Below are 26,012 nucleotides of genomic sequence, written 5' to 3'. Positions count from 1 at the left end.
TATATATATATATATATATATATATATATATATATATATATATATATATATTTCATGTAGATCCACAGTGAAAACGTGGATAAGAGAAATCATGATAAAATCACGCGGGAAAAGGGAAACAACGGAGCACCTTAGCTTTCGTCTTTATTCAAGACATCTTCAGAAGAACTGGATTACATGGACAGAGAGAGGCTTAAATATACAGGGTGACCTTAAAAACATAAGGTCAGGTCAACCTCATGATATCCACTAATCTGCACACCAACACCACCACACACACCTAACAGCCAGTTAGAATTATTCATTGTCTCCACAACCAGTTAGTATTAGTCATTGTCCCCACAACCAGTTAGTACTAGACATTGTCCCTACAGCCAGTTAGTACTAGACAGTGTCCCTACAGCCAGTTAGTATTATTCATTGTCCCTACAGCCAGTTAGTACTAGAGTGTCCCTACAGCCAGTTAGTACTAGAGTGTCCCTACAGCCAGGCAGTATTATTCATTGTCCCTACAGCCAGTTAGCACTAGACAGTGTCCCTACAGCCAGTCAGTATTATTCATTGTCCCTACAGCCAGTTAGTATTAGTCATTGTCCCTACAACCAGTTAGTATTATTCATTGTCCCTACAGCCAGTCAGTATTATTCATTGTCCCTACAACCAGTTAGTATTATTCATTGTCCCTACATCCAGTCAGTATTATTCATTGTCTCTACAGCCAGTTAGTATTATTCATTGTCCCCACAACCAGTTAGTACTGGAAAGTGTCCCTACAACCAGTTAGTATTATTCATTGTCCCTACAGCCAGTTAGTATTAGTCATTGTCACCCCAACCAGTTAGTACTGGACAGTGTCTCTACAGCCAGTTAGTATTATTCATTGTCCTCACAACCAGTTAGTATTATTCATTGTCCCCAGAACCAGATAGTACTGGACAGTGTCCCTACAACCAGTTAGTATTATTCATTGTCCCTACAACCAGTTAGTATTATTCATTGTCCCTACAACCAGTTAGTATTAGTCATTGTCCCTACAGCCAGTTAGTATTATTCATTGTCCCTACAACCAGTTAGTATTATTCATTGTCCCTACAACCAGTTAGTATTAGTCATTGTCCCCACAACCAGTTAGTACTGGACAGTGTCCCTACAGTCAATTAGTATTATTCATTGTCCCTACAACCAGGTAGTATTATTCATTGTTCCCAGAACCAGTTAGTACTGGACAGTGTCCCTACAGCGAGTTAGTATTAGTCATTGTCCCTACAACCAGTTAGTATTATTCATTGTCCCCAGAACCAGTTAGTACTGGACAGTGTCCCTACAGTCAGTTAGTATTATTCATTGTCCCTACAACCAGTTAGTATTATTCATTGTCCCTACAACCAGTTAGTATTAGTCATTGTCCCAATGTCCCTACAGCCAGTTAGTATTAGTCATTGTCCCTACAACCAGTTAGTACTGGACAGTGTCCCGACAACCAGTTAGTATTATTCATTGTCCCTACAACCAGTTAGTATTATTCATTGTCCCTACAACCAGTTAGTATTAGTCATTGTCCCTACAACCAGTTACTATTATTCATTGTCCCTACAACCAGTTAGTATTATTCATTGTTCCTACAACCAGTTAGTATTATTCATTGTCCCTACAGCCAGTTAGTAGTATTCTTTGTCCCTACAACCAGTTAGTATTATTCATTGTCCCTACAGCCAGTTAGTATTATTCATTGTCCCTACAGCCAGTTAGTATTATTCATTGTCCCTACAGCCAGTTAGTATTAGTCATTGTCCCTACAACCAGTTAGTATTATTCATTGTCCCTACAACCAGTTAGTATTATTCATTGTCCCTACAACCAGTTACTATTATTCATTGTCCCTACAACTAGTTAGTATTATTCATTGTCCCTACAACCAGTCAGTATTATTCATTGTCCCTACAACCAGTTAGTATTATTCATTGTCCCTACAGCCAGTTAGTATTATTCATTGTCCCTACAGCCAGTTAGTATTAGTCATTGTCCCTACAACCAGTTAGTATTATTCATTGTCCCTACAACCAGTTAGTATTAGTCATTGTCCCTACAACCAGTTAGTATTAGTCATTGTTCCTACAGCCAGTTAGTATTATTCATTGTCCCTACAACCAGTTAGTATTAGTCATTGTTCCTACAGCCAGTTAGTATTATTCATTGTCCCTACAACCAGTTAGTATTATTCATTGTCCCTACAACCAGTTAGTATTATTCATTGTCCCTACAACCAGTTAGTATTATTCAATGTCCCTACAGCCAGTTAGTATTAGTCATTGTCCCCACAATCAGTTAATACTAGACAGTGTCCTCAAAATCAATTAATAAGTTTTTCCAGTCATTTATATCTGTAGAGAAAGTTTCATTATTGACTGGGTACACCAGTTACTTTATTAAAAAATTATAATCATTGCCCCCTAGTACCTTGCTGGTTCAGATCCCAAACCCTTAAAAAGTTTGTTGGGAAATATTCTGGACACAAACCTCTGAAAATCTTTTTACATTTAACACCAATGAGCATGTCATGAAATAATGTGAAAAGATAAGATTCCAAGATACTCACTTGTAGGACTCCACAATCTATCGACAAGGGTGCCGACTATTGTTTATTTTGACCATCCCTTTCCTATTGAGAAGATTTATACATTTTTTCGAACTTTAATGAAATCCCCAGATTACACATACGGCTCAGTTTTCTCAATCTATGGCACATGAACATAGTTTGTCGTGATATTTAAACTTCAAAAGAATAAGCCACTCGCACCCTGAGCTGGACGTGTAGTCGTGTAACGAGTAACAGGATCCTGAGTTACCGTGATCAGGAGTATCTCATAGTGGAGAACGGCGGAACTCACGCCAATCGTTGGAACTTACATATAATAAGTTTGGCTGCAGGTCACAAACTCAAACAGGATGTACAGTCGGAGTCAAAAGTCTTGAACACTTGACATTATTTGGCATGTAAGTTCCCGAAGATCTCAGGTATTTTGGAGAGTTTTATCCCATTTTCTGGTTCAAGCAAAATATGTGATCACAAGTAGTTTAATAGTATATCCCAATCACACACATATATATATATATATATATATATATATATATATATATATATATATATATATATATATATATATATATATATATATATATATATATATATATATATATATATATATATATATATATATATATATATATATATTATTTTTAGTCCATATAACACGCAGATTTTGAACATATATTCAACGACCTCCCAGCCAGGACTCGAACCCTCGACCTAATGCATGGGACCAGGGAACGCTACCGACCATACCACAAGAGCACTTGTGGTATAGTCGAGAAATTATTATATATATATATATATATATATATATATATATATATATATATATATATATATATATATATACAATATAAGTAGATGCCAGATAATGCTAAGTGATAAAGACTTTTGACCCCGACTGTACCTCTATACAGGCCATTCAATACAATTTTTTTCTGTAAGTATTTTGTGTACACTATATTTGTGCTAAACCTATGTTTACAGAAATATATAAAAAAGTAATGTTAGCAAGCAGCTGCTGTTTAACATAAATGTGTTGAGTTATTGAAAGGACGGTGGCTTAATCCCTCTACACGGGAACAACACAAAAACACGTTCGAAATTAAACATTATAATATCGACCAATAAGACACTCCTTATTAAATGAAAACATCGAATCGAGATATACGGTAAGAAATAACACCACGAAGGACCACATAACTGAAAGTATAATGGCGGTCAAATAACGGTTCAAATACAATATAACTTGAGAAAGTAATTTAGAATAAAAGGCTTACGTATATTATATTTGTAATATAAAAGCGAATATAAATTTGAGGTAAGGGAGTATTGGGGTAGATTCAGTTTAAAGCGGGAGGTGGGTCATCTAGCAAGTGCAGGTGTGTGTGTGTGTGTGTGTGTGTGTGTGTGTGTGTGTGTGTGTGTGTGTGTGTGTGTGTGTGTGTGTGTGTGTGTGTGTGATAAATAATAATAATAATTAACGGTTTATTAAGATAATTTGGCAGCCCGAAGGCTGAAAATATTCAATGAATAGAGATGATATTACATAACTAATCTATTAACATTCTTTTCATCTGTTTTCTAATCAGTGGACGAGGGGCACAATTATGATGTGGTATATCTCGACTTTAGCAAAGACGTCGACAGAGTCCCCCACGCAAGACTAATAAGTAAAGTGGAAGCTCATGGCATTGAAGGTGATATTCTAAAATGGATTAAGGCGTGGTTACAGGACAGGAAACAATGAGTGAGTATTAACGGCACTAAATCCCATTGGAGCAAAGTCACTAGTGGAGTTCCGCAAGGCTCGGACCATTATTATTTATTATATACATAAATGACACAGATATCGGCGTAGACAGCAACATAAGTAAATTTGCTGGTGACACTAAAATAGGGCGTGTAATTAAATCTGACAAGGACTTCGCAAAACTACAGTAAGATCTAAAAAAAAATTTCCAATGGTCTGAAAAATGGCAGATGAAATTCAATGTGGACAAATATAAGTACTCAGTATAGATGTAAACAGGGGAACCAGATATTAGTAGAACAACGATGTTATTGAGAAATCCGACTGCGAGAAAGATTTAGGAGTAATGATAAGCAGGAATCTTAAGTCAACTAAGCAATGTGTATTTGCTCGAAACAAGGCTAATAGAGTACTTGGGTTCGTACAAAGGCGTGTTAGTTACAAGACTAGCTAAGTCATCTTAAAACTATACCTTGCGCTTGTGAGATCTCACCTGGATTACGCAGTTCAATTCTAGTCACCGTATTACAGAATGGATATAGATTCCGTTGAAAGAATTCAGAGGAGAAGGACAAGACTAATCCCAGGCATTAGGAACCTTGAGTACAGAGCCAAGTTGAAGCATCTAAATTTGCACTCCCTCGAGAGACGTAGAGTGAGGGGCGGTATGATAGAGGTGTATAAATGGAAGTCAGGGCTGAACATAGGGGACATTACCAAAGTACTCAAACTATCCAACCGGGAGCGAACTCGTAACAATGGTTTTAAATTAGACAAAATTAGATTTAGGCGCGAAATAGGTAAACATTGGTTTAAAAATAGAGTAGTGGACGAGTGGAGCAAGTTACCAAATATCATCATTAACTCAAATACGCTGGATAGCTTCAAACATGGGTTGGATGGATATATGAGCAATAGGGGTTGGGTGTAAATGGGACTGCCCAGTATGGGCACTGATAAACTCGACACTCAATTACTTGACAAGTTTTACCAACAATAATGACAGTTGAAGCTTTCACCATCACTCACAATGGATCTTGAATGTTCCAACTGTAATCAGACATATCTAAGTAGCCTAAACAATTGCAACCACAGTTGCAATATCAAATTCTGTCTTTACTAAGGAATAATGAAGTCTCGGGTGCACTCTAAGATTGAGAGAAAACGGAGGACTCAGGCGTCCTGAAGCGATGAGAAAACGGACTGATCAGACGGTGGACTCAAATAAAGAAAGCATAGCTATAATGTTTTGTGGGCTATTGAGTGTAATATAAATCGTCTGATTTTATGTTAACTAACATGTACGACCGTGGTCATTACAACATGAGGTGACCTCACACAATGTACCCACAGAGGGCGTCCTGATAACGAGATCAGAGGTTAACGAGTTCCACAACAACTTAAATAATGAGTTACTTAATGCACAAACGCAGTACATACCATACAGAAAACTCAGATCAAACAAAAATGACCTTAAATGGATAAATAATTATTTAAAGAAAATTATTGGACAAAGGAAGGCTATAGGTAGGATAATAAATCGTGGTGAAGTTTACCTCCGAGATTATTTTAAGGTATTGGCTGGCAGGGTTAAGACCGAGATAAGAAAAGCAAAGTGGAATAATGAACTGAAGGTAGCACGGGAGGCGAAGTCAAACCCCAAGGGATTCTATCAAATGTATCAAATTTAAACACGAGATATGATCGAGGTGTATAAATGGAAGTCAGGGCTAAACAAAGATGATATAGCAAGTTACCAAACATCATCATTAACTCGAATGCGCTGGATAGCTTCAAACACAGCCTCGTTAGCTCGTAAGTTCGTTTGTGGTTCGTGAGCTCGAAGTGAAATTTGCTGTGCCATTTTTTCATAGTATGAAAATTGTGCCATTTTTACCTGTGCCAATTTTTCCCAGTGCCATTTTTTCAGAGTACCCTGATGCCTACCAACCATTGACCCACTGCCTTGCAGATTAACCATGGTGGTATAAGGCTACAGGAGTAAACCCCAACGAAAAATCGGTGTTGGAGCCCAGCATCAGGCAGACATGCTTACAGAACTCCAACAAGACCCCAAACGGCGGTATAGGAGGAAGAGGTGACCACCATGGGAACCCAACGATACACCGGTGTATGAAGGCGATGCATGATGGACAAGCTACTAAGGCAAAACCCAACAAACTGGGCTATCGGCAGTCCATTGCAACTCTCCTCTCCCCATTCGTTGTAACACTTGCACCACTGGATTAGGAAAAGGGAGAGCCAAGATCTGTGGTTGCAGCCTGCGCTCCTGCCTCACCACATAGATCAACTCACGCACAGCCATCATCCAGCTCATCATATGTCTCATCATCAAAACCTCTATACTCCCAAAAGTCCTATGGCGACTGATGAGTCGCCGGTCATGTATCGGCCTCTTTAGTCACCTCACAAACGAAGGTGACATCCCTGATAACTCATATCATTGTATAATAGCTGGATCATCGTTATACTAATTAGAGTAGTAGTAGTAGTTGTTGTGTGTGTGCGTGTGTGTGTAAATATTCTGATTTCAGCAATTTTTAATGCAATTCATAAATTTAAAATAAATAATTAGGTAAAGTGGGAATTAGCAAAATAATTTTTTATGCTGAATATCTAAAAGAAATTTCGTAAGCCACCCAGTTAAATATATACAGTTACGTGGAATATTCATTGTACGAACCTTCATGAATCCGGACCTTGTTCAGTGGTAAAATCGGGAGTCAGTGGTGGTTGCCATGCAGCTTGTTTGTTTACTTACCACCGCGCAAAACGTTTTGGACCAGCGGTATATTGCACCATTATTTGGTGTTAAAAAAGTAATAACCATAAGGGGGGTGGGGTGCAAAATCAACTGACTCAATTCCTACGTGTGTGGCAAATCTGAATACAAAAGTAAGAGACCAAGAATTGGTTATGAGTTATGACACTTTAGTGAGGCACACACCGTGGTGGCGCAGTCGTCTCCTGGGTGAGAGAGTAAATTCCTTGTCAGTATTATGAAGGGCATTTAACGTACTAACAAAATTCACTAAATTACGCGTTGTTTCTTATTAGTTATGCTTCGATCACATAAATAAGAAATAATTTATAGATATATTAAATTTAATAACAACCTACGTCACCACCAGCCTACATCACCACCACCAGCCTACATCACCACCACTCACCTATACCACTATCACCACTAACACCAACCTACATCACCACCACCCACCTACACCACCATCAACATCACCACTGACACCAACCTACATCTCCACTAACACCCACCTATATCACCATCACCCACCTACATCACCACCACCCACCTACACCACCATCAACATCACCACTGACACCAACCTACATCACCACTAACACCCATCTATATCACCATCACCCACCTACATCACCACCACCCACATACATCGCCACCACCCACCCACATCACCACCACCAACACCACCACCAACGCCCACCTACATCACCACCAACCCCCCCTTCTACATCACCAGTACAAAACTATATGAAGCAATGACAAATAATAATATTAATATTTCTTACCGCTTCTCCCAGTGGACCGGTCTTCTATTGTTGGCTGGGTTGACCTTGGCCGGGGTACACGGCCAGGAGCTAGTGTGCGCGAGTCGCCCCGTTCCCAACTGATGTGGCAAGCCCAGTGAGCAGCGTGCCTATATATAGTATATGTTCCCAACACCCATGCACACACACAAAACGATTCGTTGGTCTTTGTCGTTTGTGATACAAATGGAACGTACAAAATCGTCCTCTGATTTATGTTATAATGGTATGGTCATTCATTATTCTCATTGGCTTATATTTCTGATGTGTAAAATCATCGAATAAAAAATAGTGATGGGGATATGTTTTTTTATCACGTGAGGAACGACGGGTTAAGAATACGAAGGGTAAACCATAATGATAATGAAATTATTTAAACTAATATCTGGAGCAGTAGCGGGCCGACGTTGACTAACAAAACACATAAATTGCTTCCAGTAATATAGTCTGAACACCCTAATGCTACTCTAACCTAATAAGGCAAAATCTAATATAACCTAACCTAATCCCACGGGTGGTTGTAGAGTGTTTAAGTATGCCCTTCGCAAAGTTGTTTAACATGTCCTTAAAAACAGGTGTAGTACCAGAATCCTGGAGGATAGCGAATGTAATACTGATTTTCAAGAAGGGGGATAGATCACTATCCTCTAACTACCGCCCAATCAGTCTAACATCAATAGTAGGCAAATTACTGGAGGCAATCATCTCAAACTCTATTCGAAATCACCTGGAGAAGCACCGATTGATCAATGATTCCCAGCATGGCTTCACAAGCGGACGTTCTTGCCAAACTAATCTATTAACATTCTTTTCATCAGTTTTCGAATCGGTGGACGAGGGGCACAATTATGATGTGGTATATCTCGACTTTAGCAAAGCCTTCGACAGAGTTCCCCACTAAAGACTAATTAGAAATTTAGAAGCTCATGGCATCAAAGGTGACATCCTTAAATGGATTAGGGCGTGGTTACAGGACAGGAAACAGCGAGTGAGCATTAACGGCACTAAGTTAGGCCGCACCTCGATTATGCGGTTCAGTTCTGGTGCCCATATTATAGAATGGATATAAATTCACTAGAGTCGGTGCAGCGAAGAATGACAAAAATGATTCCGGGACTTAGAAACCTTCCATATCAGGATAGGTTAAAGAAACTTAACTTGCATTCCCTAAAAAGACGAAGAGTGCGGGGAGATATGATAGAAGTATTTAAGTGGGTGAAAGGAATCAATAAAGGGGATATAGATAAAGTTCTTATAATATCCGAGCAGGATAGGACTCGGAGCAACGGATTCAAGTTGGATAAGTTTAGGTTTAGGAGGGAGATAGGAAGAAACTGGTTCACAAATAGGGTGGTGGACGAGTGGAACAAGCTTAGCAACTTTGTAGTAAGTGCGGGAACTCTGTAAAGTTTCAAAAGGAGGCTAGATAGATTCATGGATGATAGAGAGTGGTAGTAACTCTCGACAGGAGCTGCCATGCACAGGCCAACCGGCCTATTGCAGACTCCTTATTTTCTTATGTTTCTTATGTTTTAAGTCCCATTGGAGCAACGTCACAAGTGGAGTTCCCCAAGGCTCAGTACTTGGACCATTATTATTTATTATATACATAAACGACATAGATATCGGCATAGACAGCATCATAAGTAAATTTGCAGATGACACTAAAATAGGACGTGTTATTAAATCTGACGAGGACTCGGCAAAACTACATGAAGATCTAAACAAATTTTTCGAATGGTCTGAAAAATGGCAGATGAAATTCAATGTCAACAAATGTAAAGTACTCAGTATAGGAGATGTAAACAGGGAAACCAGATACCAGATGAACAATGATGCCATAGAGAATTCCGACTGCGAGAGAGATTTAGGAGTAATGATAAGTAGGAACCTTAAGCCAAGTAAACAATGTGTTTTTGCTCGTAACAAGGCTAATAAAGTACTTGGGTTCATACAAAGGAGTGTTAGTTACAAGACTAGCGAGGTCATCCTGAAACTGTATCTTGCTCTTGTGAGACCACACCTGGACTACGCAGTTCAGTTCTGGTCACCGTATTACAGAATGGATATAGAATCCTTGGAAAGAATTCAGAGGAGAATGACAAGACTAATCCCGGGCATTAGGAACCTTGAGTATAGAGACAGGTTAAAGCATCTTAATTTGCACTCCCTCGAGAGACGTAGAGCGAGGGGCGACCTGATGGAGGTGTATAAATGGAAGGCAGGGCTAAACAAAGGGGACATTACAAAGGTACTCAAACTATCCAACCAGGAGCGAACTCGTAACAATGGTTTTAAATTAGACAAATTTAGATTTAGGCGTGAAAAAGGTAAACACTGGTTTGGAAACAGAGTAGTGGATGAATGGAATAAGTTACCAAATATCATCATTAACTCGAATACGCTGAATAGCTTCAAACATATGTTGGATGCTTATATGAGCAATAGGGGTTGGGAGTAAACGGGACTGCCCAGTATGGGCCAATAGGCCCCCTGCAGTTTCCTCCATTCTTATGTTCTTATGTTCTTATTCACCAAGTTTCTACTGCAATACAAAAATCACTGTACTGTATTTATCATGTCAGAACCACTATTTACAATATCAACCTTCATGTATCTCAAAGAAGGGATGTCATATCTTATAATTTCTGTGATAATGCGAATTTATGATACTTAAATAGCTTGTCCAGATCCGAACGCACCAACTAAACTGGTCAGCTTACTTAAGGTCGCTGTACTCACCCCCCACTTTCTCTCGCTCTCTTTGTACTTTAATATTATTAATAGACGAATAACTTTCGGTAAAAGTACAGTAGCGCCTATGATTATTATATGAAATTTTCCTGAAACTTTGCTTGAATGTTCTTCCTTATTATTGTAATAGTTTACTCTAAAACTCAGACTCTGAAATTATCCTACATTTCATACAGTATGAAAATACTACTATACTAGTTGGTACTGATTTAATTTATATACCGGTATATAGCATATACAGTATATACCGCCCTACAGACTAGGAAATTTTTTTTTAGTTTAACAAATTTATTGGCAGAGCTTGTAGTACAGTTTGCCTATTCTGAGTAATTCAGTCAGGTCTTGACACTGAGGGTGGTATCACTTCTCACTGTCACGCAGGACAGAGGTTCACACACAAAGAAATACATCATGTTCATTAACAACTATAAATGTATAGAGGTCAGATTCATATGGATAATGTCACTGTTCACTGCCATGCAGGACAGAGGTTCGTACACAAAGAGTTGCATCATATTCATTGACAGTACATATACATTATATGTAAACACACACACACACACATATACATACATATACGTATATACATACACATATACATGTACACGTACATATACATGCACACACGCACACATACATACATATACGTCGGTCAGATTCATGTGGGTAATGTCACTTTTCACTGCCATACAGGACAGAGGTTCGTACACAAAGAATGCATCATATTCATTGACACTATAAATGAGTGAACAAGATATTCTGCAAAGCATGTCTGTGTGCTACGCCCGGGCATGAACCCGTACAGATTAGGGGCGAGTTTGTCTTTGACTTGAAACATGAGACGGTTTAGAACAACTCTTTCAAGGACTTTACACATACAGGATGTAAGTGAAATTGGCCTGAAGTTTGGAGAATTAGCTTTAGTGATTGGAACTATGTTTCCATGAGTCCATGTCTTAGGCAGAATACCCTGTGTGAGGCTCATTTGATACAGGTCAAGCAGTGGATGGTTAGGGATCTCATTCAACAATCTCAGGGTGTTATAGGTTATGCCATCCTCACCAGGGGAGGATGACTCACCTTTCATTAGTGCTGTTGTTAGTTCGTGGTGCGTTATAGGAAACTGGTCGGTAAGGTCTGGTGAGGAACAGGCTATTTCTAGGAAATAAGGCTGAATTATCCTACAATTGGCAACACTGTATTGGCTCAAAACGTTTCACCACCACCCGTGTTGATGCTGCCATATCTTACCTTCTGCCTTCATTTGGGATAAATTCTAATAGAATCAATACACTGTATTAATTTTACTTCAATACTAAGTCAGGAAAACACGACTCGGGAACATTTGGAACATAAGCCTATACTGTGTTCCCGTTCAGCTGGAGAAGCAGCTACTTATTCAACTCATAGACTGTTTGGTACTAGCGTCGCGTCAATATTTGCCCGAGGCAGCAACAGGCTACCAAGGCCAAGTAGTATTTCTGAGACTCAAAACGTTCTGTGCACCTTCGACAAACACAGACTATTTATGTGAGAGAGAGAGAGAGAGAGAGAGAGAGAGAGATTTTGTTTTGTTTAATAACTTTTTTGTTAAGATTAAGTTATAATATTGGTTAACTAGTTAGGTTAGGTTAGGTTTTCTTTAGTAATTAAAACAAAATCTTTAGTAACGATTTTTCGACATGTTAAAAAATAAAAGCCTAATTACAGTAAACTTACTTTCTTCATGTGTATAATTTTTCATCCTACATTAAAAAATTTTACCCAATCCGAGTTATTGTCAGGTAACTGTCACAGAGGGCGGTATCACTGATCACTGCCACATAGGACATAGGTTCATGCACAAGAGGATATAAGAAAATAAGAATGGAGGAAACTGCAGCAGGCCTATTGGCCCATACTGGGCAGTCCCATTAACACCCAATCCCTATTGCTCGTATATCCATCCATCCATTGTTTGAAGCTATCCAGCGTATTAGAGTTAATGATGATATTTGGTAACTTGTTCCACTAGTCCACTGCTCTATTTCCAAACCAATGTTTGCCTATTTCACGCCTAAATCTATTTTTTTTCTAATTTAAAACCATTGTTACGAGTTCGTTCCTGGTTGGAGAGTTTGAGTACATTATGTCCCCTTTGTTTAGCCCTGACTTCCATTTATACACCTCTAGCATTTCGCCCCTCACTCTACATCTCTCGAGGGAGTGCAAATTAAGATGCTTTAACCTGTCTCTGTACTCAAGATTCCTAATGCCCGGGGTTAACCTTTTCATTCTCCTCTGAATTCTTTCCAAGGATTCTATAGCCATTCTGTAATACGGTGACCAGATTTGAACTGTGTAATCCAAGTGAGGTCTCACAAGCGCAAGATCTAGTTTTAGGATGATCTCGCTAGTCTTGTAGCTAACACTCCTTTGTACCTTTGTATGAACCCAAGCACCTTGTTCGCCTTGTTTCGAGCAAATACGCATTGTTTACTTGTCTTAAGATTCCTACTTATCATTACTCCTAAATCTTTCTCGCAGTCGGATTTCTCAATAACATCGTTGTTCATCTGGTATCTGGTTTCCCTCTTTTACATCTCCTACACTGAGTACTTTACATTTGTCCACATTGACTTTCATCGGCCATTTTGCAAACCATTCGAAAAATTTGTTTAGATCTTCCTGTAATTTTGCAGAGTTCTCTTCAGATTTAATTACACGCCCTATTTTAGTGTCATCAACAAATATACTTATGTTGCTGTCTACGCCGATATCTATGTCGTTTATGTATATAATAAATAATAATGGTCCAAGTACTGAGCCTTGAGGAACTCCAATCGGAATTAGTGCCGTTAATGCTCACTCGCTGTTTCCTGTTCTGTAACCACACCCTAATCCATTTTAGAATATCTCCTTTAATGCCACGAGCCTCTACTTTTCTCATTAGTCTTTCGTGGGGGACTCTGTCTAAGGCTTTGATAAAGTCGAGATATACCACATCATAATTGTGCCCCTCGTCCACTGATTCGAAAACAGGTGAAAATAATGTAAATAGTCAGACATGAACGCCAGTTTGTGAAGCCATGTTGGGAATCATTGATCAACTTGTCCTTCATCAGGTGATTTCAAATAGAGTTTGTAATGATTGCTTCCAGTAATTTGCCTACAATTGATGTGAGACTGATTGGACGGTAGTTAGAGGATAGTGATCTATCTCCTTTCTTGAAAATCGGCATTACATTCGCTATCCTCCAGGATTCTGGTACTACATCCGTTTTTTATAGACATGTTAAACAACTTTGCTAAGGGCATACTCAGCTCTTCCTTAAGTTCCTTTAATACTCTGGCAAATATCTCATCGGGACCTGGTGACTTTTTAGGCTTTAGTTTGTCTCTTTGCTTACTAATATTGTTACTAGTCACTGCTATCTCGCTTAATATAATTTCTTCACTATCGCTGTATAGAGTCCGTTCCTCGGGTATCATGTTTAAATTTTCTGTACTGAAAACTGTTGAAAAATGTTTATTCAGATTATTGCTCATTTCTCTGTCGTTATCAGTTAGCTCACCGGTATCTGACTGTATTGGTCTAATCTTTTCTCGTGTTTTACTTTGATACATTTGATAGAATCCCTTGGGGTTTGACTTCGCCTCCCGTGCTACCTTCAGTTCATTATTCCTCTTTGCTTTTCTTATCTCGGTCTTAACCCTGCCAGCCAATACCTTATAATAATCTCGGAGGTAAACTTCATCACGATTTATTATCCTACCTATAGCCTTCCTTTGTCCAATAATATTTTTTAAATAAATATTTATCCATTTAAGGTCATTTTTGTTTGATCTGAGTTTTCTGTATGGTATGTACAGTACTGCCTTTGTGCCTTAAGTAACTCATTATTTAAGTTGTTGTGGAACTCGTTAACCTCTGATCTCGTTATCAGGTCGCCCTCTGTGGGTACATTGTGTGAGGTCACCTTATGTTGTAATGACCACGGTCGTACATGTCAATTAACGTAAAATCAGACGTTTTATATTACGCTCAATAGCCCACAAAAAATATAGCTATGCTTCCTTTATTTGAGTCCCTCATCTGATCAGTCCATTTTCTCGTCGGTTCAGGACGCCTGAGTCCTCCGTTTTCTCTCAATCTTAGAATGCACCCGGGACTTCATTATTCCTTAGTAATGACAGAATTTGAAATTGCAACTGTGGTTGCAATTGTTGAGGCAACTTAGATATGTCTGATTACAGTTGGAACATTCAAGATCCATTGTGAGTGATGGTGAAAGCTTCAACTGTCTTTATTGTTGGTAAAACTTGTCAAGTAAGTGAGTGTCAAGTTTGTCAGTATGAGCGGCATATCCTTATATCGTCCTTGTGGATAGCCAAGAGTTTCAAGTGCTACTGAAATTAGATTGTCTTGATGCCCAAACATCAGAGAATCTTATGTTTGTAGTTTAGTTAGTGTCAGTTGTCTATTTTTGAAAGTCATTAATCTCCTGAAAAGATTCTGTCAAACTCAAAATATCCAAGACCCAACGGCTCTTCTCAGGAAGAATTCCTTGGCTGTGGTTTGTGGTTTCCTGTAAGTAGAGTTGTTAGTGCGTGTTTAACGTCCATTTCACTTTTTCCTGACAGACTCAATCTCTGATTAGATTATAGGGATAGACGTTGAAAATTAACCTGACCCGTGACACTGATTTTCATAGTTGATTGTACAGCGACCGGGGTGAATAGAATATCTGTTGTTGGTAAAATTAGCCTCTCTGGTATGTATGCGTGGGCCGGAACTGCCCGCTCCACCCCCGTGCTCATATGTTCTCCGAGCAGTTTAAAGACTTTGACTTCTTCTGAACTGCCATCTCGAGAGAGCCAGCCAGGGTTGCCACCCCATCCCTAGCATAAAGATCCATTCTGCCGTAGAAGTTGTCCTAGTTGTCAATGAATGGGACTGATATTGATTTGCAATATCTGTCAAGACGCCCGTTGACACCAACCATTCTTTGCCAACTCTCCTTCTAGGCAGGACACCACATATGATAGGGATCCCTCCCTTAGACCTAATACGTTCTATAGCGGCATTGAACTTATCAAGAAGCTCCTCACTCCTACATCGGCCAATATCATTGCCTCCTGCACTGAAGCAGATAATGGGTTTGTTCCCATTACCAGTTAAGATATTGTTCATACTGTCAACTATATCCCCCACCCCAGCTCCTGGCAAACACACCCTCATCCTATTTTTGTTTTTACCACAAAAAGCTGTGTCCAGGTACCGCACCTGGGAAGTGCCAACAATTAAGGTTTTCGTACCTTCCTTGTCAGCTTTGTCCCTGACTATGCTAACGTCCAATTCGTCTATCAAAGGACTGAAAAAATTGGTACACTTAGCTGTTGTTGTCGCATCCTTGGTGTGTTTTTTCACCACTTTGGTGTGTTTTTTCACCACCAGTTTGGTCGTCCTTCTCCTCACAACCTTCCATTCGCCTGAGTTTTCGACAGACACGGGCTTTCCTTGTCTCGTTTCTTCCTTCACCCTCGCTATCACTTCCTTTAATTTCAAGATTTCTTCCTTGGTCCTCAAGTTTTCTTCCTTGGTTCTCTCTAACTCGGCCTTTTGAAGGGCACAGCCCTGTTCACAAGTAGCACTAGCCATTACCGACAATTAATCCCCGGGAGCTAAGCCTGCCATGACCTTTCTTCTAGTGAGGTCAGAACAGAGAATACTTCATGTTATAAATTGAAGACTAATCAATGTGGGCTAGCAAATTTAGGATAACTGCTAACATCATCAAGGACTCCTGAGTCAGTGCAGTACTGTAGTTAAAATAGTTCATGATACAAGTGTTATGAAAACTTTGACAGTGACACATCTTTAATATGATGTTCAAGGGAATGCCTTAAAGGTTTATTCTATAAGTTAAATGCCAGATGTGCCTGTATCTGTGCCTAATTCTGGCTGTAACTACATCACATTGTCTGGTTCTGAATATGTGTTGCCCATACCGGTACTTTTTGTCACTAAATTTTTCACATTTGTTAATGCTACTGTAACGGGGGATGGTAACAACCAACAACCAACTGCCACCAATGTAACGGCGGCGGTTTCTCTCTACTCATACTCTGCCTTATCTTATACTTATACTCCTCTTATCTTACTTTATCTTCTCTTGTCTTAGTTCTTTAATTCAATTGTTCTTTTTACTTACTTCAATGGTTACTGCATAACCTTAGTTCTTTTTGGTAGCATGTCGAGGGTTTAAGGCACATGGGTATTGTAATTCTGATATCAAGTCACTTGGACGGAAGTAAAGGTCATTACTGTGGGGAAAATGAATACTCCTAAAATACTCTATGAACAGGTTTATTAATATGAAATCAATGGGAAAAAGAGATATTATTAACATATAACTTCAAGGTGCATCTCCTCGCTTACTCACCTGCAAACTCAGTATTTTCTTTACTGCTCACAACCTTACTGGTGTCACATTACATTACATAGCAGGACCAGTTCCTTGTCCCTACTCACAATACATAGTTACATGGCAACTCCTTGCAGATTACTTTACTTCTCACAGCTACTGGTGGTATGTGGCATTACAGTACAGTTACAAAACTTTACTCATAGTCCCAAGTGGACAACTTTACTTCTCACCCATTACGAGGTACTTTTCATTACAACCAGTTGTAAGACAAACTGGCATATGATACTTCACAGACTGTTGGTAGGGCATATGAGATACATTCACAACATACACGTTAATACTGAAACCAACAAATACATGGGTCCAACTACCCAACATGGGGTAATTATTATCAAACACATACAACAACACTGTGGGCCATATCTCCAAGGCATGTCCCAGGGTATAGTACTGGCGCCTCTAACAACTGATGACTGCTGTTGTGGTCGGTTACACTCTGACACGAGGCGAGTCTGGGGCCCTTGGCCCATGAGGTGGACCTGCCGTCTCAATCATGTCGAATCAACGACATCGTCGATATATTGCTCCCTGCTGGGAATCTACTGGCTCTGGGGCAGTCGTGGGGTGATCCGAGAACCACCAATTGGATATGGGGATAAACGGGAGATGACGTGAAGGAGGACGAAGCATGAACAACACAATCACAACAAATCTCTCGTCTGGAAACGACAGGCGACATTTACTTTATATTACTTCTTACACTGGGTGCATGACAATTCAACTGTTACAACATGAACACTGATGAACACTGATAATTCATTACAATGACTGAATCAAACTGAATGGCTAGGGAACACATCTACAGATCATACCTGGGAACAAACAGGAGAGGACGTGGCGGAGGACATCCTCTCTTCCCGCCCATGGTATATATACCCCTGAGTTGTCAGCGATCGCTACTCACGCAATGACAGAAATTACAAACAACCCAACTGTTACTCATCCAATGATGACCCTCAGTTGACAAAGGTCTGGCGAATTACGAAAGTTGATTTACACAGACTAATTCAAGATTGAGCTTGCTAGGAGAAGTGTAATAAACGCATTGACAACTGTGTTCGAAGGCGGGACTTACTGGGAGGGATCATGACTGTAAACATCGAATGGGAAAAGCGCGCTTCTTCTTGGGGATAGCTAACCCACTCATGATTTGCTGTCGTGGAGTTTAATAAGAATCAGTAGTTAAAACAGACTAGCAGTCAATGTGACCATGATACTACGACTATCAAGCCTCTGTGCTTTTCTCAGCTCTTCTAGATCAAAACTATGTCTATGGAGTGTCACCTATCTCTTGAATTTGGGTGTGCCAATCACCCCAGATGAAACTTTAAGACTATTTTTCCCTGGCTAGATCTACAGCAGTTCCTATTCTTTAAACATCTGTTAGTGGTAAGCAAACACTGATTTGTTGAGATGAATGACACTAGAAACTACCGACTGTCACCTTCAGAGTATTAGAGTAAGTGAATGTTGTGCTCTCACTGATGGATTAGTGAAGACAAAGACAGGTACATCAGGTCGTACATGTGGAATATGTAAAGAAAATGAGGCAACAGTTTCAATTAAGCCAAGACTGACTTTTTAGACCAGCACAACACAAATGATCTTATGGAAATCTACCTAGCCATCGGCTACGTTAAGGAAAATGGAGGTGGTGTGATATGTGACTCAAAGAGAGGGGGGGGGGGGGCATATATCACATACTTTACGGATAATCTTCCTCTTAATTCATAAAGCTTGATTGACTCTTTCTTTATTGAAGTTTGTCTTTTATTTTTCTTGTTATAACTCTATTAAAATTAATGCTTATATCTAAGATAATTAAAACGACATTCAAATGTGTCACCTTTCCATATATTAGTTACAAAATAATAATATTGAGGTAGTTGCATTCTATTTGACTCGACTGTGCACTTTAAATCATGGCTTTAAATTATGGATGGACTACACTCTGTATTTTCGGTGTTGATTGGATTTACTTAGAAGGATCAAGCAGTCAGAGTAACGTCCTCATATCTGAGGGTTGGCGACCACAGTCCACCACTCTAAAAGATCTCGGCCTGTTTTTACCAATCCTCCACGGGTTTGTATCTCACTCTTTTCCAATAATCTGTTAACCAGTCTTTGTAATGCCTCTTCACTCTGTTCTAAGAGCAGTATCATTTGCATAGCGTATATTTGATATTATTTACCATTAGCTTCATTCCTACTCAGAAGGATAATATATCGGTAAAAGAATTGATACTGGTTTTGTGAACTCATAAATTACATCTGAGAGCACTTAATATTTTTTCTAGGGAAAGGGATTTCTCAGATCACTATAATAGAACTTCATACTTCTGTTGTTGGGCACTGTCGCGATTTATGGGGACACCACTCCTCGTTACTTTCTATCAACGTCTGTATTGCCAGCGTAAGATTTTATTTAGTGTACCAAAATATATCGTTTTCTTCAATACACAAATTTAACCACAACCTTAGAAAACGAATTCCCAGGTTAATGGGAACACCACAAGAAAGCCTAAATGGAACTCTCTGTACGTACAGTGTATATATATATATATATATATATATATATATATATATATATATATATATATATATATATATATATATATATATATATATATATATATATATATATATATATATATATATATATATTGATAAAATCACACCGTCATAAGAGAGTATTACAGTTCCCAAAAGGGCTGTTGAACTATTAGTATATAGTTGTTGTTGTTGTTTTTATTTTGTTTTCGCAAAAAAAGCAGTATCACTTTTTCAATCAGGACGGGCAGGTAGCTGACAGACTCGCCTCAATCCCTTCCCGACCCCTGTACACGTTACCCGCGTCCAGATCTGAGGCGCATCTGATTGGCTTGTTCCTGTGACGTAATTCCTGTGTTGTGTCGTGTTGTGCTGTCAGTCTCGTGAATGGTGGTAAGTGTAACAGCGTAGTGACTCTGTGCGGTTCATGTTTTCCTCATAGTTAAGTGTCAGCGAATGGATTAGCTCGTGGTGCTACAGTAAACAGTTGCAATGAATAGGCCGCTAGATTATTGTTTATATTACTGCCATATACGTTGTACACGGTGAACTAATGTAAACTCCTATGGCGATTTTTACGGAATAAATATCCATCTATATAATTATCTACTCCTGATTCTCTGCTTCTCATTATTGCTGGGTTTTTTATTTTTCTTTCTTCCTTTTATCTTACTTCCTATGTTTCTTTTATTCTTTCTTCTCTTTCTTCAAGGCTTTGTGTGTTTCTCCTACTTTTATTTTCGATTCTTCCCACTTCTCTCGTCGACTTCACAAACCTCTTCTTTCTCGTCCTCTTCTTCCTTCGTAACACCCTTCTCATCTTCTCGCTTTCTTTCCTTTTATCTCTTTTCTCTCCTTCTTAATATCCTTCACGAGTTTCTACCATTTCTTACATCTCTCCTTCCTTGAGCTCCTTCCCCGAGTTTCCTTCTATTCTTTTCCTCCCTCATTCGTCTCCTCTTTCTCTTCTCTTTTTATTCCCGTTTCCTCATTCCCTTCTACCTCTATCACCCTTTTCTCCTCTTCTCCCTCTCCTCCTTGCATCACTGCCTCGTGTCTTCATCAATTACATTAGGGGCTAACAAGAAGTCAATCTGGCGACCCACACCGGAAGTGAGAGGGAAGGGTAAGTGGAGGGGGAAGGGGGGGTTAGAGGAGAGGGGGAATAGAGAGGAGGGGTAAAGGGGGGAAGAAAGAGAGGAGTGGAGGAGAGGGGAGTGGGGGGGAGATGGTTATTGATATCGTTATTGAAACAGTTTATTTAGCCAGGAAAATAAAGATACAGTGGGTAATAATAATAATATTGACAAAGCTGAGTCTACTGGGAGCCGGAGGTCTCTTAGTGGCACCTGAAATATACTGTACATTTATCACAAGGAAAGGAGTAAGGGCAGAGGGGAGGGAGAAGGAAAGAGAGGAGGTGGAGAGGAAGAAAGTGGGTGGGTAGTGGTTCAGGGACCGTGTGATGTAGTGGATGCTGGTTATTAAACATTTTATTTGTGTGAAAAGGTAAATATCAAAACAAATGCATCTATGTGAATCTTGCTAAAGTAAATAACTTGTTGTGGTAGAAGCACACAACTTGACTAAATTAGATATTAATTCCCAGGAATGTGTTCATTTAGTTTTAGAGGTAACAGCAGAAAGCAAACAAAGGTATATATGAAAAAGTTGTGTTAAACTTATAATTATTTTGGTACCTTAGTTAAATTTGATACAGTTTAACACAGAACGCTCACTAACATACATACATACATACATTGATATTCATTCATTTCCTCTTATCTGATTTCAGAAAAACAAAAGCCCCAAAAAGACAAAACAAAGATAACATTTCTCCCACAAAAATGGTTTGATACACAAATGTAATTCTATCGTAATACTCCTAAAAATCATTCATTTGTTAACCACACGCACCGCAGTAATTCCTCTAATGAGTGTTCGAGTAAGGCTTGAATCGGAGATCTGGCGTGATATTCGAGTAGCAGCTTCCGCTTTCCGGGTTCTCGCTGCACACGACCTAACCCAGATTATATCCGATAACAACCCCTCAAAAACTCCCCAGCTGAGAGCGTCTGACAGCCTGGGATTAATTTTCCCGTGAGTCACCCAAACCTCGTACGCTGTAGACCCAAACATGTTAACTATAAAATATCGTAGTAAAGTCACTCAAACTGATCTTTGTTGAATGATTTAGAGATTTTAGAGAATTATTTAACTCATTCACTAAGGGGACGCCTCGTTTACCATTTTATTTGGCTAATACCAAACGATTTTATTCAGTTCAAGTGGTAGCCGATACTCAAGGGGCTAAACATCTTCGCTTCAAAAAATAAAAAAATAATTGGATATGCTGTACTGTATATATCTTTACATGTAGCACTTACCTTCCTTCCTAAGAGTCCCTGATTCGCGTCTGGGGCAACCTCGTTCAGTCCAGCTCTGTACTGAGTACCTAACTCCTAACTTCACAGCTGGGGAAATGAAGGCGTTCGAGTGCAGTGCTAACCACATTGTCCCATAAGACTTGACCACCATACACACACTGTGGTACGAGCACAAATTCTACACCTGTGATTGACTATACGTACTGTTTACACCTGTTCTTATGGATCCATATAGAGCAAAATAGTCGATGTTAGATAGTACCCAGAACAGAACCACTGAAACATTTATATACTTAAAAACAGATGAGAAGAACCACCCTAACCTAATCTAACCAAACTTAACCTAAACAGATCTAAAGTTGGGTCGTTATGTTACATTTGATTGATTTGTGACTCTGATAAATAAATTGTTAAACGGTTCTACTCAGGGTCCTTTATTTAACATGGTGAATCATAACCCCGATAGAAATGCTGGACAGTAGGTTGTAGAGTCTTGTTGTAGATGTTATAATAAATTACTTACTGCACTTTTAAGCTAGTATTCAAGGTTATTAAATACACTAGTTATCAAAAATTTAATAAACAAACAAATAAATAAATATCCTACATTAATTTGACCCCAAACTAGCAACATGAAAATACATCCCATTGGCTCACTTATCCTACGACACAATTAAATATGGCTGCCCAGGATGACATCGAAACTACTGTGAAATTACCTTTTTAACTATATACATTCTTTTATCCCCAGTCAGGTGGGAAAAAAACAAGCTGAAGAATCTTTGAATATCTGACACCAGGATCAACCTCATGGGTTCTCATAATTTTTCACTTAGATTTCACTTCAAATAGTTATATATGTATATACGGTAAGGAACAAAAGTAAAATAGAGACTGTTGGTAAGTATTCTCTATCTAAACTTGACTTATCAGTGAGTGAACGTATCTAGTTAAGGTAGAGTCTGTGTTGGATTTTGTTTCCATTACTTGTACGTCATTATTGTAGTTTAGTTCAAATAAACCAAAAGTGCATTCTCAGTTTCTCACATCTTCAGTTACAGGGAATTTCATCTACTAGCCTTTGCGAATCTGTTTCTGATTCACGTCTTCTACTGAACGAGACAGAACATCAGGTCGTCATCCTAAAATACAGTTTGGATAAAAAAATAATAATAATATCTTAAGTTTGCATAAGATTGAAGAAGAAAATCAGATACCGATTTTGTTGGAATGATGAGGCTGATGTATTGTGTGTTTTCTGAGTGGCTGTAGTGATCTACGGCACACCAGTTGATTCTCGTTACCATAGGTCCCCAGCCCAACCTAACCTAACCTTACCATAACCTAACTTAACTGAAACTGTCGCAATATAGCTAAACCTGAGGATTAGGAATACAACCCCTGACGATTAGACATCATTAGGATTGGGACCCAGTAGGATTGGGACCCAGTAGGATTGGGACCCAGTAGGATTGGGGCCTGTTTCTTTAATCATCCTGTAATTAATATCGACACGTTGGCCAGCATCAGTAATTTTCGGAGGGTGTCTCAACCTTTTTTTGGGGCAACAACAACAACAAAAATAACAATAATAGTAATAATAATATTAAATCAACTACTACTGTATTACTATTACTACTACTACTACTACTACAAATGTTACTAAGTACTACTTAGAATAATAAAAGTATTCAGTTGGTATTGGTAACATAAAAGTTTAATTAATAACTAAGTAACAAAGGCAGAACCTGATAATAAATAACCAATTTATCATATAACAACAAATAGTTAATCTAAAAGAAAATTCAAGTAGATGAGTTGGTCAAGATATAAACTAATGATAAATTAACGACCCTGAAACTTATATAAGATGAAATAATTAAATAAATATTGTAAATTAGAAACAGAAAATTAATCTTTCTGTGTTAAGTCAATAATATTATATAGATTTATGATTATTACTGATCTTTATCTTTATCCTCCCTCATGACGTTACCTTATTGAGCGTGGAGCAGCAGTAACTCCTCCCTGCCCCCGCCACCCCGTCATTACGACAATGGTGCTCTTGTAATAGAACTCACGGGCGGACAATGAACCTCTACTTATTAGCGCTACAATTTAGCTAGAAAAAAAGAGGAAAAGTCAGCTGACAGGTGCACAGAATGATCGCCTGCCTTTACCATGTGTGGGTGTTTGGGTGTCGACGGGCTAGCGTGTGACTTACAATGTTGGAAAGTACCACGAACGAACTCACACACACACACACACACACACACACACACACATACACACACACACACACCTATTAACTTCTCTAGCAACACAAAGTAGCCTAACTTAATATAATCTAATCTAACCCAACCATCGATCTGTATTTTTGCTAAGTTGTCACAAGTTAGTTCGTCTTGTATATTTTCAATTTAAAAAAAAAAATAGAGTTTAATAAATTGTTCGTGGTATTTCTTTCCACCAGTGTCAACAACCAACATTCCTCAGTCAAGTTTGTACCCGGGGGGTCCAGAACTCTTGTAAGAATCGTCCTATGGCGTCGAAATTACTTTAAAACTTTAACCAGGAAAGAAATTAAACGTATTTTACGAGTATTTGAGAATCATGGTGTGGGGTGCTCCAGGGTAAGCCATTATCTCCACACCAAATATGTCGCAACTAATGTTATGCTCGTGAAGGACTCTGATGTAGTCCTAATAAGCTCCTGTCCCAATCACGCCAGTCATAATGTCATAGACCCCAGTTATAATATTCCTAGTGTTAATAGACCACAGTTAAAATATTACCTAGTGTTAATAGACCCCAGTTATAATATTTCCTAGTGTTAATAGACCCCGGTTATAATATTTCCTAGTGTTAATAGACCCCAGTTATAGTATTTCCTGGTGTTAATAGACCCCAGTTTTAACATTTCCTATAGACCCCAGTCATAATATGGCATAGGCCCCAGATAATATATCACTATTCCTAATTGGCCACAGCCATTACATGTCTCAGTTCTAATATGTCTCAGTCAAAATAAGAAGTAGTCCTACGAGGTCTTGAGATAGAATGACAGACAGACAGATAGGTAAAGAGGCAGACAGGCAGATTAGAGAGAATAGAGTCATGGAGAGATTAGAGAGATTAGAGTGATAGAGAGATTAGAGATTGGAGAAATTGAGAGATTAGAGAGATTGAGAGATTAGAGAGATTTTATATTTTTGTCTCATATGGCTAAACGATCCTTTATATACATCACTCTTTCAATAAATCTACAGCTCTTAAATCTCTCAATTCAAGTTCATGTTATCAACACTGTTTAATTTAACTGTCTGGCTAAACAAACTTTTTCAATATCAGTTTACATTCTGATCTTACTATACTTGCAGTACTTGGCCCTACCTATACCTGCAGTAATTGGCCCTACCTATACCTGCAGTACCTGGCCCTACCTATACCTGCAGTACCTGGCCCTACCTATACCTGCAGTACTTGGCCCTACCTATACCTGCAGTGCCTGGCCCTACCTATACCTGCAGTACTTGGCCCTACCTATATCTTCTCTCCTTCAAGATGGTCACAGGTTAAGCGGGCCTATGTAATTGGTTGTGACGTCACTGGTTGGGGCGAGCCGCAGAGCGAGAAGCAGCCAGCTGTGGAGTATGTGTTGTGGCCATATACAATGTTCAAGCCAAAGACAAAGTGTCCTTGGTGCTTCGTGCCAATGTGCATGAGTACCGACAGTTCCTCACCAGAAAGATAAGCAGATAAGAAAAGATAGTGGCTTGCTGCTCGACCACATTTCCCCATGACAGAATCCAGCACCTACTTTAAACAATAAAACACATTATATCTACAGGATTTCTGTCGCAAAACATTTTTCGATCGTATAATAAAATACAGATCATACGCTAGGCTAGGGTATGATGAGT

General features: G+C 38.9%; 1 protein-coding gene across 2 annotated transcripts in view; it reads right to left on the bottom strand.

The window, feature by feature from the left end:
- LOC121868068 overlaps positions 1–26,012 on the bottom strand; it is a 46,380-nt gene that overhangs the window by 5,935 nt on the left and 14,433 nt on the right. The window contains exon 1 of one of the 2 annotated variants that reach the window (XM_042368338.1): positions 7,911–8,034. The exons of the other annotated variant lie outside the window; for it this stretch is intronic. The gene's annotated coding sequence lies outside the window, so the exon portion shown is untranslated. Of the gene's footprint in view, positions 1–7,910; positions 8,035–26,012 lie in introns of those variants that run through there. 2 annotated transcript variants of the gene reach the window in all.

Source organism: Homarus americanus, unplaced genomic scaffold (genome assembly GCF_018991925.1).
Source record: "Homarus americanus isolate GMGI-L3 unplaced genomic scaffold, GMGI_Hamer_2.0 scaffold6894, whole genome shotgun sequence".
Lineage (NCBI taxonomy): Eukaryota > Metazoa > Arthropoda > Malacostraca > Decapoda > Nephropidae > Homarus > Homarus americanus.
Note: the sequence above shows the minus strand (reverse complement) of the source record. Positions and strands in the feature narration are given on the sequence as shown.